At 41.4% G+C, this 12480-nt stretch overlaps 1 protein-coding gene across 3 annotated transcripts in view; it reads right to left on the minus strand.

The window, feature by feature from the left end:
* LOC134337577 (tyrosine-protein kinase ZAP-70) overlaps positions 1-12480 on the minus strand; it is a 152839-nt gene that overhangs the window by 124764 nt on the left and 15595 nt on the right. Inside the window, exon 1 of one of the 3 annotated variants that reach the window (XM_063032717.1) lies at positions 7950-8174. The exons of the other annotated variants lie outside the window; for them this stretch is intronic. The gene's annotated coding sequence lies outside the window, so the exon portion shown is untranslated. Of the gene's footprint in view, positions 1-7949; positions 8175-12480 lie in introns of those variants that run through there. 3 annotated transcript variants of the gene reach the window in all.

The raw sequence follows: 12480 nt of genomic DNA on the forward strand, positions 1-12480 counted from the left end.
ACATTTCCTTTCCCCGCACAGTTTCTCCAGCAGGTTGCGTGTTGCTCCAGATTCCAGTATCTACTGTCTCCTATATCTTCCTCCCCATAATCCTGGCAATCTGTATGTCCTCCCTGTGGAATACGTGGGTCTTCTTTGGGTTCTCTGGTTCGCTCCCAGAGTCCAAAGACATACAGGTTAGGAGGTTAATTGGTCATTGCAAATTATGCCGTGATTTGGCTAGGGTTAAATCAAGGATTGTGGGCGGTGTGTCTCAAAGGGAAGAAGAACTTATTCTGCACTGTACCTCTAAATAAAAAATCTTGCTCGTCATTTGGGAGGTTCAGGACCAAAGGGCACAGCCTCAGAAAACAGTGACGTCCCTTTGGAACTAAGACGAGGAGGAATTTCTTTAGTCAGAGTGGAGAATCTTTGGAATTCATTGCCATGGACAGTGTGGATGCCAAGTCATTGAGTATATCTCAAGCAGAGGATAATAGGTTCTTGATTATGGACAGGAAAGAAATGGAGGGTTATGGGCTGAGTGCAGGTCAGTGGGACTAGGTGAGAGTAAGAGTTCGGCACGGACTAGAAGGGCCAAGATGGCCTATTTCCATGCTGTAATTGTTATATGGTTATATCGTTATTAATAAGGGCATTAAAGGTTATGGGAAGAAGACCAGGATAATGGGATTGAGAGACCATAAGATGATAAGACCTAAGAGCAGAATTAGGCCATTCAGTTAGAGCATAGAACATAGAAAACCTACAATACAGGCCCTTTGGCCCACAAAGCTGTGCCGAACATGTTCTTACCTTAGAAATTACCTAGGGTTACCTATAGTCCTCTATTTTTCTAAGCTCCATATACCTGTCCAGGAGTCTCTTAAAAGACCCTATCGTATCTGCCTCCACCACCGTCGCCAGCAGCCCATTCCACACACTCACCACTCTCTGCGTAAAAACTTACCCCTTACATCTCCTCTGTACCTACTTCCAAGCACCTTAAAAGTGTGCCCTCTCGTGCTAGCCCTTTCTGCCCTGGGAAAAATCCTCTGACTATCTACATCATCAATGCCTCTGATCATCTTATACACCTCTAACAGGTCACCTCTCAACCTTCGTCATTCCAAGGAGAAAAGGCCAAGTTCACTCAACCTATTCTCATAAGGCATGCTCCCCAATCCAGGCAACATCCTTATAAATCTCCTCTGCACCCTTTTTATGGTTTCCACATCCTTCCTGTAGTGAGGTGACCAGAACTGAGCACAATACTCCAAGTGGGGTCTGACCGGGGTCATATATAGCTGCAACATTACCTCTTGACTTCTAAACTCAATCCCACGATTGATGAAGGCCAATGAGCCATATGCTTTCTTAACCACAGAGTCAACCTGCACAGCAGCTTTGAGTGTCCTATGGACTTGGATCCCAAGATCCCTCTGATCCTCCACATTGCCAAGAGTCTTACCATTAATACTATATTCTGCCATCATATCTGCCTGCTCTACTCGGCAATTCCATCTTGCCTGATTTATTATCCCTCTCAACCACACTCTCTGCTTTCTCCCCGTAACATTTGATGCCCTGATCAACCAAGAACCTATTAACCTCCACCTTAAATACACTCAATGATGAGGCCTGTACAACCACCTGTGGCAAAGAATTCCACAGATTCCATAACTGTCTTCCAAAAGAAATTCCTCCACATCTCTGTTCTCAATAGATGTCCCTCAATTCTGAGGCTGTGTCCTCTGGTCCTACACTCCCCCACTATGGGAAACATCTTCATATTTACTCTATCTAGGCCTTTCAATATTCCATAGGTTTGAATAAGATCCCCCTCATTCTTCTAAACTCCAGTGAGTACTGGCCCAGAGACATCAAACACTCCTCAAATGTTAACCCCTTCATTCCTGGGATTGTTCTTGTGAACTTCTTCTGGACTGTCTCCAACTCCAGCACATCTTTACTTAGATATGGGGCCCAAAACAATGTCCAAGTGCGGTCTGATCAAAACCTTATAATGCCTCAGTATTACATCCTTGTTTTTGTATTGCAATCCTCTTGAAATGAATGGTTAACATTGCATTAGCCTTCCTTACCACTGACCCAACCTGCAAGTTAACCTTTAGGGACCCCCAAGTCCCTCTAAACCACTGATGTTTGAATTTTCTCACTTACTAAATACAGTGGTCATGTCTTTATTCCTTCTGCCAAAGTGCATGACCATGCATTTCCCTATATTGTATTGCATCTGCCACTTATTTGCCCATTCCCCAATCAGACCATGTCCTCCACAGATACCCTGTTTCCTCAACACTACCTGCCCTTCCATCTATCTTTGTCTCGTCTACAGACTTGGACACAAAGCCAAATCCTTCATCCAAAGTACTGACATATAACATGAAAAGAAGCAAGGGGTCCCAACACTAACCCCTGCAGCACGCCATTAGTTGCCGGCAGCCATTCAGAAAAGGTTCCCTTTATTCCCCTCTTTGTCTCCTACTAGTCAACCAAACTTCTATCCATTCCAGTACCTTTCCCATAATACCATGAGCTCTAATTTCATTTAGCAGCTTGTCAAGGTGCTCTGAAAATCCAAATAAACAACATCTATTGACTCTCCTTTAGCTATCTTGTCAGGCAGGATTTCCCATTTAGAAAACCATGCTGACTTTGGCCTATTTTATCATGTGCCTTCAAGTTCTCCGAAACTTCATCCTTAATAATAAACTCTAACATCTTCCCAACCACTGATGTCAGGCTAACTGGCTTTAGTCTGCCTCCTTCCCTTCTTAAAGAGTGGAATGATATTTGCACTTTTCCATTCCTCAGGAACCATTCTGGAATCTAGTGATTTTTGAAAGGTCATGACTAATGCCTCCATGATCTCCTTAACTACCTCCTTCAAAACCCTGGGGAATAGTCCTTCTGGTCCAGGTGACTTATCTACCTTCAGACTTTTCAGCTTCCCAAGCACTTCCTCCTTAGTAATAGCAAAGACACTTACTCCTGTCCCCTGACACTCTTGCACGGTGAAGACTGACACAAAATACTTATTAAGTTCATCCACCATTTCTCTGACTCCATTACTACCTCTCCATCGCCATTTTCTGATGGTCCAATATCCACTCTCATCTCTCTTTTACTCCTTAAATATCTGAAAATACTTTTTGTATCCTCTTTTATATTATTGGATAGTTTACCTTCATATGTCATCTTTTGTTTCTTTATGGCTTTTTAGTTCCTTCAGATGATTTTGAAATGCTTCCCAATCCTCTACCTTCCCACTAACTTTTGCTAAATTATATGCCCCCTCTTTTGCTTTTATGCTGTCTTTGACTTCCCTCATCAGCCACAGTCGCATTATTCTCCCTTTAGAATCATCTTTTGGATGTATCTTGCCTGTGCCTTCCAAATATACCCCAGAAACTCCAACCATTGCTGCTCTGCCATCATCCCTGCTGGTGGCCCCTTCCAATCAACTTTAGCCAGCTCCTCTCTCATGTCTCTGTAATTCCTATTAACTGATACATTTGATTTTAGCTTTTCCTTCTCAAACTGCAGGGTGAATTCTAATTATTATGATCACAGCCTCCTAAGTGTTCCTTTACCTTAAGCATCCTAATCAAATCTGGTTATTACATAACACCCATTGCCCTAGTGAGCTCAACCACAAGCTACCCTAAAAAGCTATATCTCTGACCTAGTCATCTACAAATTCCCTCTCTTGGGATTCAGCACCAACTGCAGTTTCCCAATCTACCTGCATATTGAAATCCCCCATGATTATTGCAACATTGTCCCTTTTAAATGCCTTTTCTATCTCCCATTGTAATTTAGCCCACATGCTGGCTACTGTTTGGAGGCCTATATTTAACACTCTAACCCTAACTTCAACCCTAGGGTAAATGAGAGGGTATGATTGAATGGTGTTCATTCTCAATGGGCTGAATGGCCTGAACTGTTCCTATAACTTATGGTCTTACCCAGTCCAATCATCTGTCTGCAAGATGATTATGGCAGCAGTACATTCAAAACTGACCAATTTGATGGAGCAAATGATCTCCAGAGACAACACTATTGTACCCTGGCTTTCTGTTCTGTTATTCTGGCAGGCCAGTTTTTGGGGTTCTTCAGCACTTTTAGGCTGGGAATGTGCTGGTAAAAGGAACCATGTTGCACACTTCCCTCTCTGCACTAACTTTGTCACTGCTCTAAGCTGGTGCAGCTGCATGGACCCGGTAGCCTCAGCACTGCAGCCACACCATGTAGATGAGTGTGCTCAGGCTTTGCCATCCCATTGGTCAGTCTTTGCTTATTTTTTTAATGTAGAGATACAGTACAGAACAGGCCCTTCCGGCCCAACGAGCCATCTTGCCACTTATTAAACCCTGGCCGAACCATAAGTCAATTTATAATGACCAATTAACCTACTAACAGGTACATCTTTGGACTCTGAGAGGAAACCAGAGCACCCGGAGGAAACCCATGTACACATGGGAAGTACACATACACTTTCTTACAGAGGACACCAGAATTGAACTCTGAACTCCGATGCCCTGAGAAGTAATAGCGTCACACTAATCACTACACCATTGTGGCACCACCTTGTATAACTATGAATAGTTCTTTATGAATTATATTCTATTTTGTTAAATTACTGTAAGCACCCTGTAAGAAAAGGAATCTGAAGGTAGTATATGATAACATACTTTGATAATAAATTCAGTTTGTTTCAGGTAGCTTGTGCTGTCAGCAGGCCTTCTTGTTGTTTCCAAATGATCCAAACAAACAGATGGAAAAAAATCGCCATTAAAAGATTAAAAATAATACATTTTCTTAAAACCCAATTTCCTGATCTAGTTTATTAAAGACATGTGAAACATCTGGTTTCCTCGGCTGCATAGGTCTTGGAAAGACAACCTCCGGCCCCGCCAACTCGTGAGTTTGAGGCATACTGGATCCCAGCCCAAACCTCGGTTTGTGTGGATGCTGTGTCATTTGCTCCCCTGTTACAAATTAATGCCACGAAATAACAAACAGTACACTGCACATGATTAAAGGAATTATATTTATGAATCTTAACTGAAGAGTTAGTAAAGAATAACAAAAAGAAAAGGGCCCATTCTAATTAAACAGTCAAATGTGCACAAGCTGGAGCTCATCTTGAACTTCTCTGTCACTCACGCTGGGCCCTCAGTCAGCGTGAATGCCCACACCACCTTCCAAATGTCGCTCGCAATCCATCTCGAACAAACGGGTTTTCCACTGGATCATATGCTACGACTGGTTCTCATGAACCAGGGCATTACATATGTATGTATTAACCTGATGTAAAAATACCAATCATTTAACTATCTTTCCTAATGAAGGTCAACCAGATTGCCATCATCAACTGTCTTAGGCTGAGGGGCTGGATACAAAGAGCATCTGCATCTGAAGTCATTAAAGAATGACCCTGAAATCAATGGTGCCTGCATCTAACTTCCACCACATTCTGTACTTTAAGCAGCCCTCTACATCCTTGTAGTGAGCCTTCAGTGCAATGCAGCATCCTAACTTCATCAGATATCCTGATTTTCATGACTGCATTCCCTATCTTCTACTATTCGTAAGACCATAAGATATAGGAGCAAAATTAGGTAATTTGGCTAATCGAGTCTGCACTGTCATTCTAGCCAAGAATCTATCATTCTCCACTTTAAGTATACCCAAAGACTTAGCCTCCACAGCCGTCTGTGGCAATGAATTCCACAGATTCAATGCCCTCTGGCTAAAGAAATTCCTCCTCATCTCTGATCTAAATGGACATCCCTCTGTTCTGAGGCTGTGCGCTTTGGTCCTGGACGGCCCACTATTGGCAACATCTTCTTCACATCCACTCTATATAATTCTTTCAAACTAAATTACAGGCCTTCTCCAGATTACCATTGTGCAACTTATTCAGATGAGTGAGTGCTTGAGAGGCCAGAGGGATAGATTCACCAGCTGCTATGGTGCTACAGGAATCTTCTGCCATGTGGGAACTTGATTAACAGTGATATCTCAACAGTTAAGTTAAACCCTCTCATTTAACTACACATTGCTCTTGATCAGCCTGTGTTTTTTATTTAAAATACCAGCGGCTGCATTTCTGTCTTGCAAACTGTTCAGGACACAAACCATTCTTGGAAACGGAAATCTGCCATACCCTGGGAAGGGTCTATACAATTGACTGTGGTCTTGGGAGAAACTCTGATGGATTAGTAAAGATTTCATGGAATTAAGATTTAACAACTAAAATCATTTTCCATATAGCAAAATTTTAAAAAACAAGAAAAAAATGAAGTAGAGTACATAGTTATTAATATAGTGCTGTTAAAGGAAGCATCCATCATTAAGGATCCTCATCACCTAGGACTTGCCCTCTTCTCATTGCTACCATCAGAGAAGAGGTACAGGAGCCTGAAGACACACACTCAATGATTCAGGAACAGCCTCTTCTCCTCTTTCTGAAACAACAATCAACCCATGTACGCTGCCTCAATATTATTTTTGCTCTCTTTTTGCACTATTTAGTCAATACAATTTTTTAAAATATATTCCTTATTGTAATTTATCATTTTTTATGTATACCAATGTACTGCTGTGACAAAACAACAACTTTCAAGACATTTTCCAGTGATATTAAACCTGATTCTGATTTCAAAGTACAGAGTACAGGGTTTTGTTTGAGACATAATGTGCTGCCCACTCGACCTGTTCAAGTGAAGAAAAAAGATTGCATAGCTCAGTTCACGCTTCCTAGTGTTTTGACCTGCATTCATTTCTCAAAGATTATCAAACTACTAAGTAACTGATCATTTATTTCATTCACTACGTATGGAAGTTTGATATCTACAAATTGGTGGCTGAGTAAATTAACCACGTGATGATTCATATATACAGCACTAATAGCTCCACTACAAAGTTAGTTCATGACAATAAACAATCTTGGAATACCATGAAGCTTTCACTGATGTAAGGAAACAAAGTTAGATGTAATGTAAAAGTGTTCAAAATTTAGAAATATAAAAAAAAGGAAATATAATCAAAGGAACAGTGTTTCCTTCAGTTTACAAATTTACATTGGGCCTTTATCATAGATCAAAATTACAGTGAAAGGGTTACTTAAAATTATATACAAAGTTTAAAGAAAATACATTTGATTGAACTTATGCATTGTATATTTTTCCAATTTGTGTTTGGTAATTACTTCTCAGTTTAAAACATATTAGTTTAATGGGCTAATCTGATAAAATCTCACCCTTCTTTGCTGGAAGGGTTCCTGCTCAGCATAACAGGAATGTTCACTGTAACGTAACTAACAAAGTTCTGCAAAGTTATTTCTGAAAATTACTCAACTTATTTTTAAATAATGATCTGCAGTTCAGACCCAGGAAAAACAACAGCAATCAAATGGTAAGTGAACCACTCTCTGAGATCAAATGGCTTTTATCAGCTAAGATATTTAATAATGTATGATTAAATGGGTATATGTTTATACACATTCTTGAATTTATTTAAAGTCACGGTATGGTTAGTGCACTAACATTCTTCTCAAAGTCTTTCAATTTTATCAAGGTTTTTGGCTTCAAAACAAACTTGGTTACGGATTAATTGTGCTAATTTGCTACACTCCACATAATTTTTTTGTTTATCTTCTACCTACAACTAAATTATCCATGAAAGTATGAAGAAAGGGACTAAGTCATACGTCTGGCTTTTCCCAGCTACGTCCTTGTTCTTGTTAAGAGGTTGAATGTAAAAATAATGGTACACTGCATTGAACTTGCAACCCTGTATCAGTTAAAGCTTTGAGAATATTGGCGAGATGTTAGCTTACAACAAACCTGTATCATTTTTTGGCATTTTATACAACAACACAAAGTTTTAAAAATAATTAAACAATGCTTTATCATCACATAATGATTATAATGTCTTACCTTCTGTATCGTTGAGATTCTACGTCATTTATAATGTGAACTTATTTTCTGTAAACGCTGCTTCCATTGTCCCAAATCAATAGAAAGGCAAACTTTTTCAAGACTGGTTAATATTTTTAAAAATACTCTCTTAGATGTAACAAGGGAAAGCAGCTATCAACTGAAGTAATTTTATTCAGCCATAATCAGCAAAATCTGCTGTAAAAAGTGAGTGCAGAGGTTACGTGGCGGAACTTGTAGGCAGATAGAAGGAGTATCAATTTCTCGGAACTGTGACCTATATCCGTACTGCTGTACTGTCAAATGTTCTGAATATGTTCCATGTTTATTAACATGACAAAATATTATAATTATGTTTGCACATTATCAATGATAAGCACAATTCTCAGGCTGGAATGCATTTATGTATCAAATTCAACATCATTTTCAAGTAGTTTCTGTCACAAATGATTATTTCAGGCAGAAGTTAAAACCCAACTCTAAACTGGGGTGAGCGTCCCTGCAGCTGATTATTAGTATGTTTGATTCCTGTGCCAGATTAAATATATGTCAATATAAACTGTATTTGCACTGTAACATTTGTGATGACATTATAGTTGTAACATTTTTATTGTAGATGAAGATTTGTATGATCTGATTTTGGAATATAAGAAACAGCAGCACGAGTGGGCCAACTGGCCCCTGAAGTCTGCTCAGCATTCAATAAGACCACTTAAACATCTCATTCCTATTCCTTCCCCATTCTCAGTATCTTCCTACTAGTCAGTCTCCAGCTTGGACACATTCATGGACTCCATTCCCACAGATCCATGTGGTGGAGAATTCCAGATTCATGAACCTCCCCGAGAAATGAAGTTCCTCCTCACTCAGTCTGAAATGGGCAACTTCTGAAGCTCTGCCCTCTGGATGCCCTTGTATGGGCAACACTCTCTCAGCACCTACATTGTCGATTCCTATCAAAACATTCTGTCAATTAGATCACGCTTCATTCTTCCATAGTACAGTTCCAACCTGTTCATGTCATGGTCAAGTCCATAAAGTCCACGTTCCGGTTCACAGTCCGGTCCATGGAATCCAGACTCTGGGTCTTCCGGCTGTCCCTTGTTTCAGTTAGGCTTAATCATAGGCACCTGATGCTCATCTTGGGGCTGGGAATATAAGTGGCCCTGGTTTTGAGTGTGGTTGCTGGTTTGTCTTGTCAGTATCCTGTCCTTGCCTTTGTGGGGTAAGTCAGGCTGCCTTTGCTGTTACCCTGCTGTTGGATCTGTCCCTTCCTGTCCTTGCCTCTGTTGGGTAAGCCAGGCTGTCTTTGCTGTTACCCTGAGGCTGGACTTTTCCCTTCCTTTCCCCTTCCTTCTATAGCCCTCGCCTGTGTCCATGCCTCTGCTAGGTAGGTCTGGCTGTTTGCCGCTACCTTGTGTTAGGATCTATCCAGAGGTAGTTTTTTTTAAAACAAAGAGAGTGATGAGCACATGGAACACGCTGCCAGGGTTGGTAGTAGAAGCAGATATATTAGGGACATTTAAGAGACTCTTAGATAGGCACATGGATGGAAGAATATGGATTGCTATGTGGGAAGGAAGAGTCAGATTGATGTTGGAGTAAGATAAAAGGTTGGCACAGAATGATGGTCCTGTACTGTGCTACATTTTTCTATGTTCTATGTTTTATTGCAGCTGCACCTCCCAAATCTGCAACTTCTCATATCAAGAAGCACAAGGCTTTAGACAGATGGGAACATGTATCCTCACTTGGGAATGGAGTGCCATTTCTTTATCATCTCGGTACTCTCCCCTTCCTCTCACCTCCCACTATTGTGGGAGCTCCTTCACTAGAACACCTGATGTAGTTCAGGTACTTGGCTCACCACTACTTTTTCAGTTATTATTAAAGATTGACGATAGAGACTGATCTTTCTGGGGCAACAGAGGGACCCTGAAAAATAAACAGTAAAAGAAAAGCCTTGAGATTGTTGTGCAACAAATACAGAAGTTCAGGGATCACAAGAGGTAGTAATCGCTCCAGGATGACAGAAACAAATATCCCCCTAATTATCTCAAGGAAGATTACCAATGCTTCACCAGCACCGCCCTACCTGCCATCAAGACTTTGAGTAAGATGGCATCGTGCTCCAACACTGACTTCTACAGGGCCATCCAAAGGTGTTATTGACTTTTACCATTGCAAGATACTACTGGACATTTAGGGCTTAAAGTACTGCAGGTCTACTCCATCAACGACTTGCTCATTGGTGGAGAAACTGAAGGAGCTGGCCTTAGGGTAAATTGTGCTGCTGCCTGCATCAGTGAGGTGTCAGTGTGGATCCACGAAGGAGGTATGCAGTCTAACAGTGAGTGATCATCTTAGTTGCTTTCTTTGTGATCGCAAGACCATGTTGGACAATGTTCATGTGGAATACTGCAAGTCCAGTTCACTGGTTTATTGCCGAATGGTGGGGGAGCTGCATGGCCTCGGTTGTAGTGAATACTAGGCCTCAAGCCACAGTGTCACTTGTTTGCAGCTACTCCGGAGAGAGAGGTCCGAGTCAGTGCATTCCACTAAAGTGCTGGAGGAGATGTAGCAAAGCATACAGGTTGGAGTCAGTGCTGCCCTCCAGTGTTCACTCCACAGAAGACAAGATATATTGTGTTTGCAGACTGCTGCAACATTCATGGAATTAGGGACCTGCACTGTTTTTTTTTTGTTTGACTGTATTTTACTGCTGTATTATATGTGCCTTGTGCTGTGAATGACTGTTGGTACTGTGTTTTGCACCTTGGTCCAAAAGTATCACTGTTTCATTTGGCTGTATTCAGGGGTACTTACATGTGGTAGAATGACAATTAAACTTGAATTTGATATATAGAAAGGTACCAGTAGAATCATGAAGGATCCCACCCATCCTGCTCATGGACTGTCTGTCCCACCCCATCAGTGAGGAAGCTACGTAGCATCCACACCACAGCCACCAGACTCAAAAACAGTCTCTTTCCCCGAGCAGTAAAATCAACACCACCATCCACCAACCCCTCCACTTTTTTATTATTTCCTGTCAGTCACCTACATATAGCCTAGCATCAATTTATGGACATACAATCAGTCAATGTATATAAGCTATCTTACGTATTTATATTTATTGTGATTTATTATTGTTACTATTGTATTCTTTATCTTCTGTTTTTGTGCTGTATCAGACCTGGAGTTACAATTTCATTCTCCTTTACACTTGTGTACATGTAGTGATATTAGGCAATCTTGAATCATGCATCTTAAATATGCAACAAGGAAATATACTGTTCTCCTCCAGCTGTACACCATTGTAGTGAAATAATGAGGGTTCAGAAATCTTCCTTTGCTTCCAACTTGGAGAATTTGTGTGGATTAAGAAAGTGATATTTAGTGTGTGGGCACGTGGCCAAGTGGTTAAGGCATGGGACCAGCGACCTGAAGGTCGTGAGTTCGAGCCCCAGCCAAGGAACGTGTTGTGTCCTTGAGCAAGGCACTTAATCACACATTGCTCTGCGACGATACTGGTCCCAAGCTGTATGGGTCCTAATGCCCTTCCCTTGGACACTGGTGTTGTGGAGAGGGGAGACTTGCAGCATAGGCAACTACTGGTCTTCCAAACAACCTTGCCCAGGCCTGCGCCCTGGAGAGTGAAGACTTTCCAGGCGCAGATCCACGGTCCCGCTAGACTAACGGATGACTAATGGATTCATGGTCTTGCAAGACTAACGGATGCCTTTTTAACTTCAGTGGCCATTCAGTGGCCAATTTATTAAGTACACCTGTACAGCTCTTCGTTAATGCAAGTATCTAATCAGCCAATCATGTGGCATCAACTCAACACATAAAACCATGGTCAACAGGTTCAGTTGTTGTTCAGTCCAAATATCAGAATGGGGAAGAAATGCGATCGAAGTGGAATGCTTCTTGATGCCAGATGGGGTGGTTTGAGTATCTCAGAAACTACTGATCTCCTGGGATTTTAAGGCTATAAGACATAGGAGCAGAATTAGGCCATTTGGCCCATCAAATCTGTTCTGCCGTTGCCTCATGGCTGATGTAGTTTTCCTCTCAGACCCAATCTCCTGTATCCCTTCATAGTCATAGTCATACTTTATTGATCCTGGGGGAAATTGGTTTTCGTTACAGTTGCACCATAAATAATTAAATAGTAATATGTAAATTATGCCAGGAAATAAGTCCAGGACCAGCCTATTCGCTCAGGGTGTCTGACCCTCCAAGGGAGGAGATGTAAAGTTTGATGGCCACAGGCAGGAATGACTTCCTATGATGCTCAGTGTTGCATCTCGGTGGAATGAGTCTCTGGCTGAATGTACTCCTGTGCCCAACCAGTCCATTATGTAGTGGATGGGAGACATTGTCCAAGATGGCATGCAACTGCCATCTTGCCCTGACCATCAAGAATCTATCAACCTCTGCCTTAAATATACATACAGACTTTTCCACAGGCAGCTGTGGAGATCAAGAATTCAACAGGTTCACCAGTCTCTAGCTAAAGAAATTC

Source organism: Mobula hypostoma, chromosome 24 (assembly GCF_963921235.1).
Source record: "Mobula hypostoma chromosome 24, sMobHyp1.1, whole genome shotgun sequence".
In the NCBI taxonomy this organism is placed as follows: domain Eukaryota; kingdom Metazoa; phylum Chordata; class Chondrichthyes; order Myliobatiformes; family Myliobatidae; genus Mobula; species Mobula hypostoma.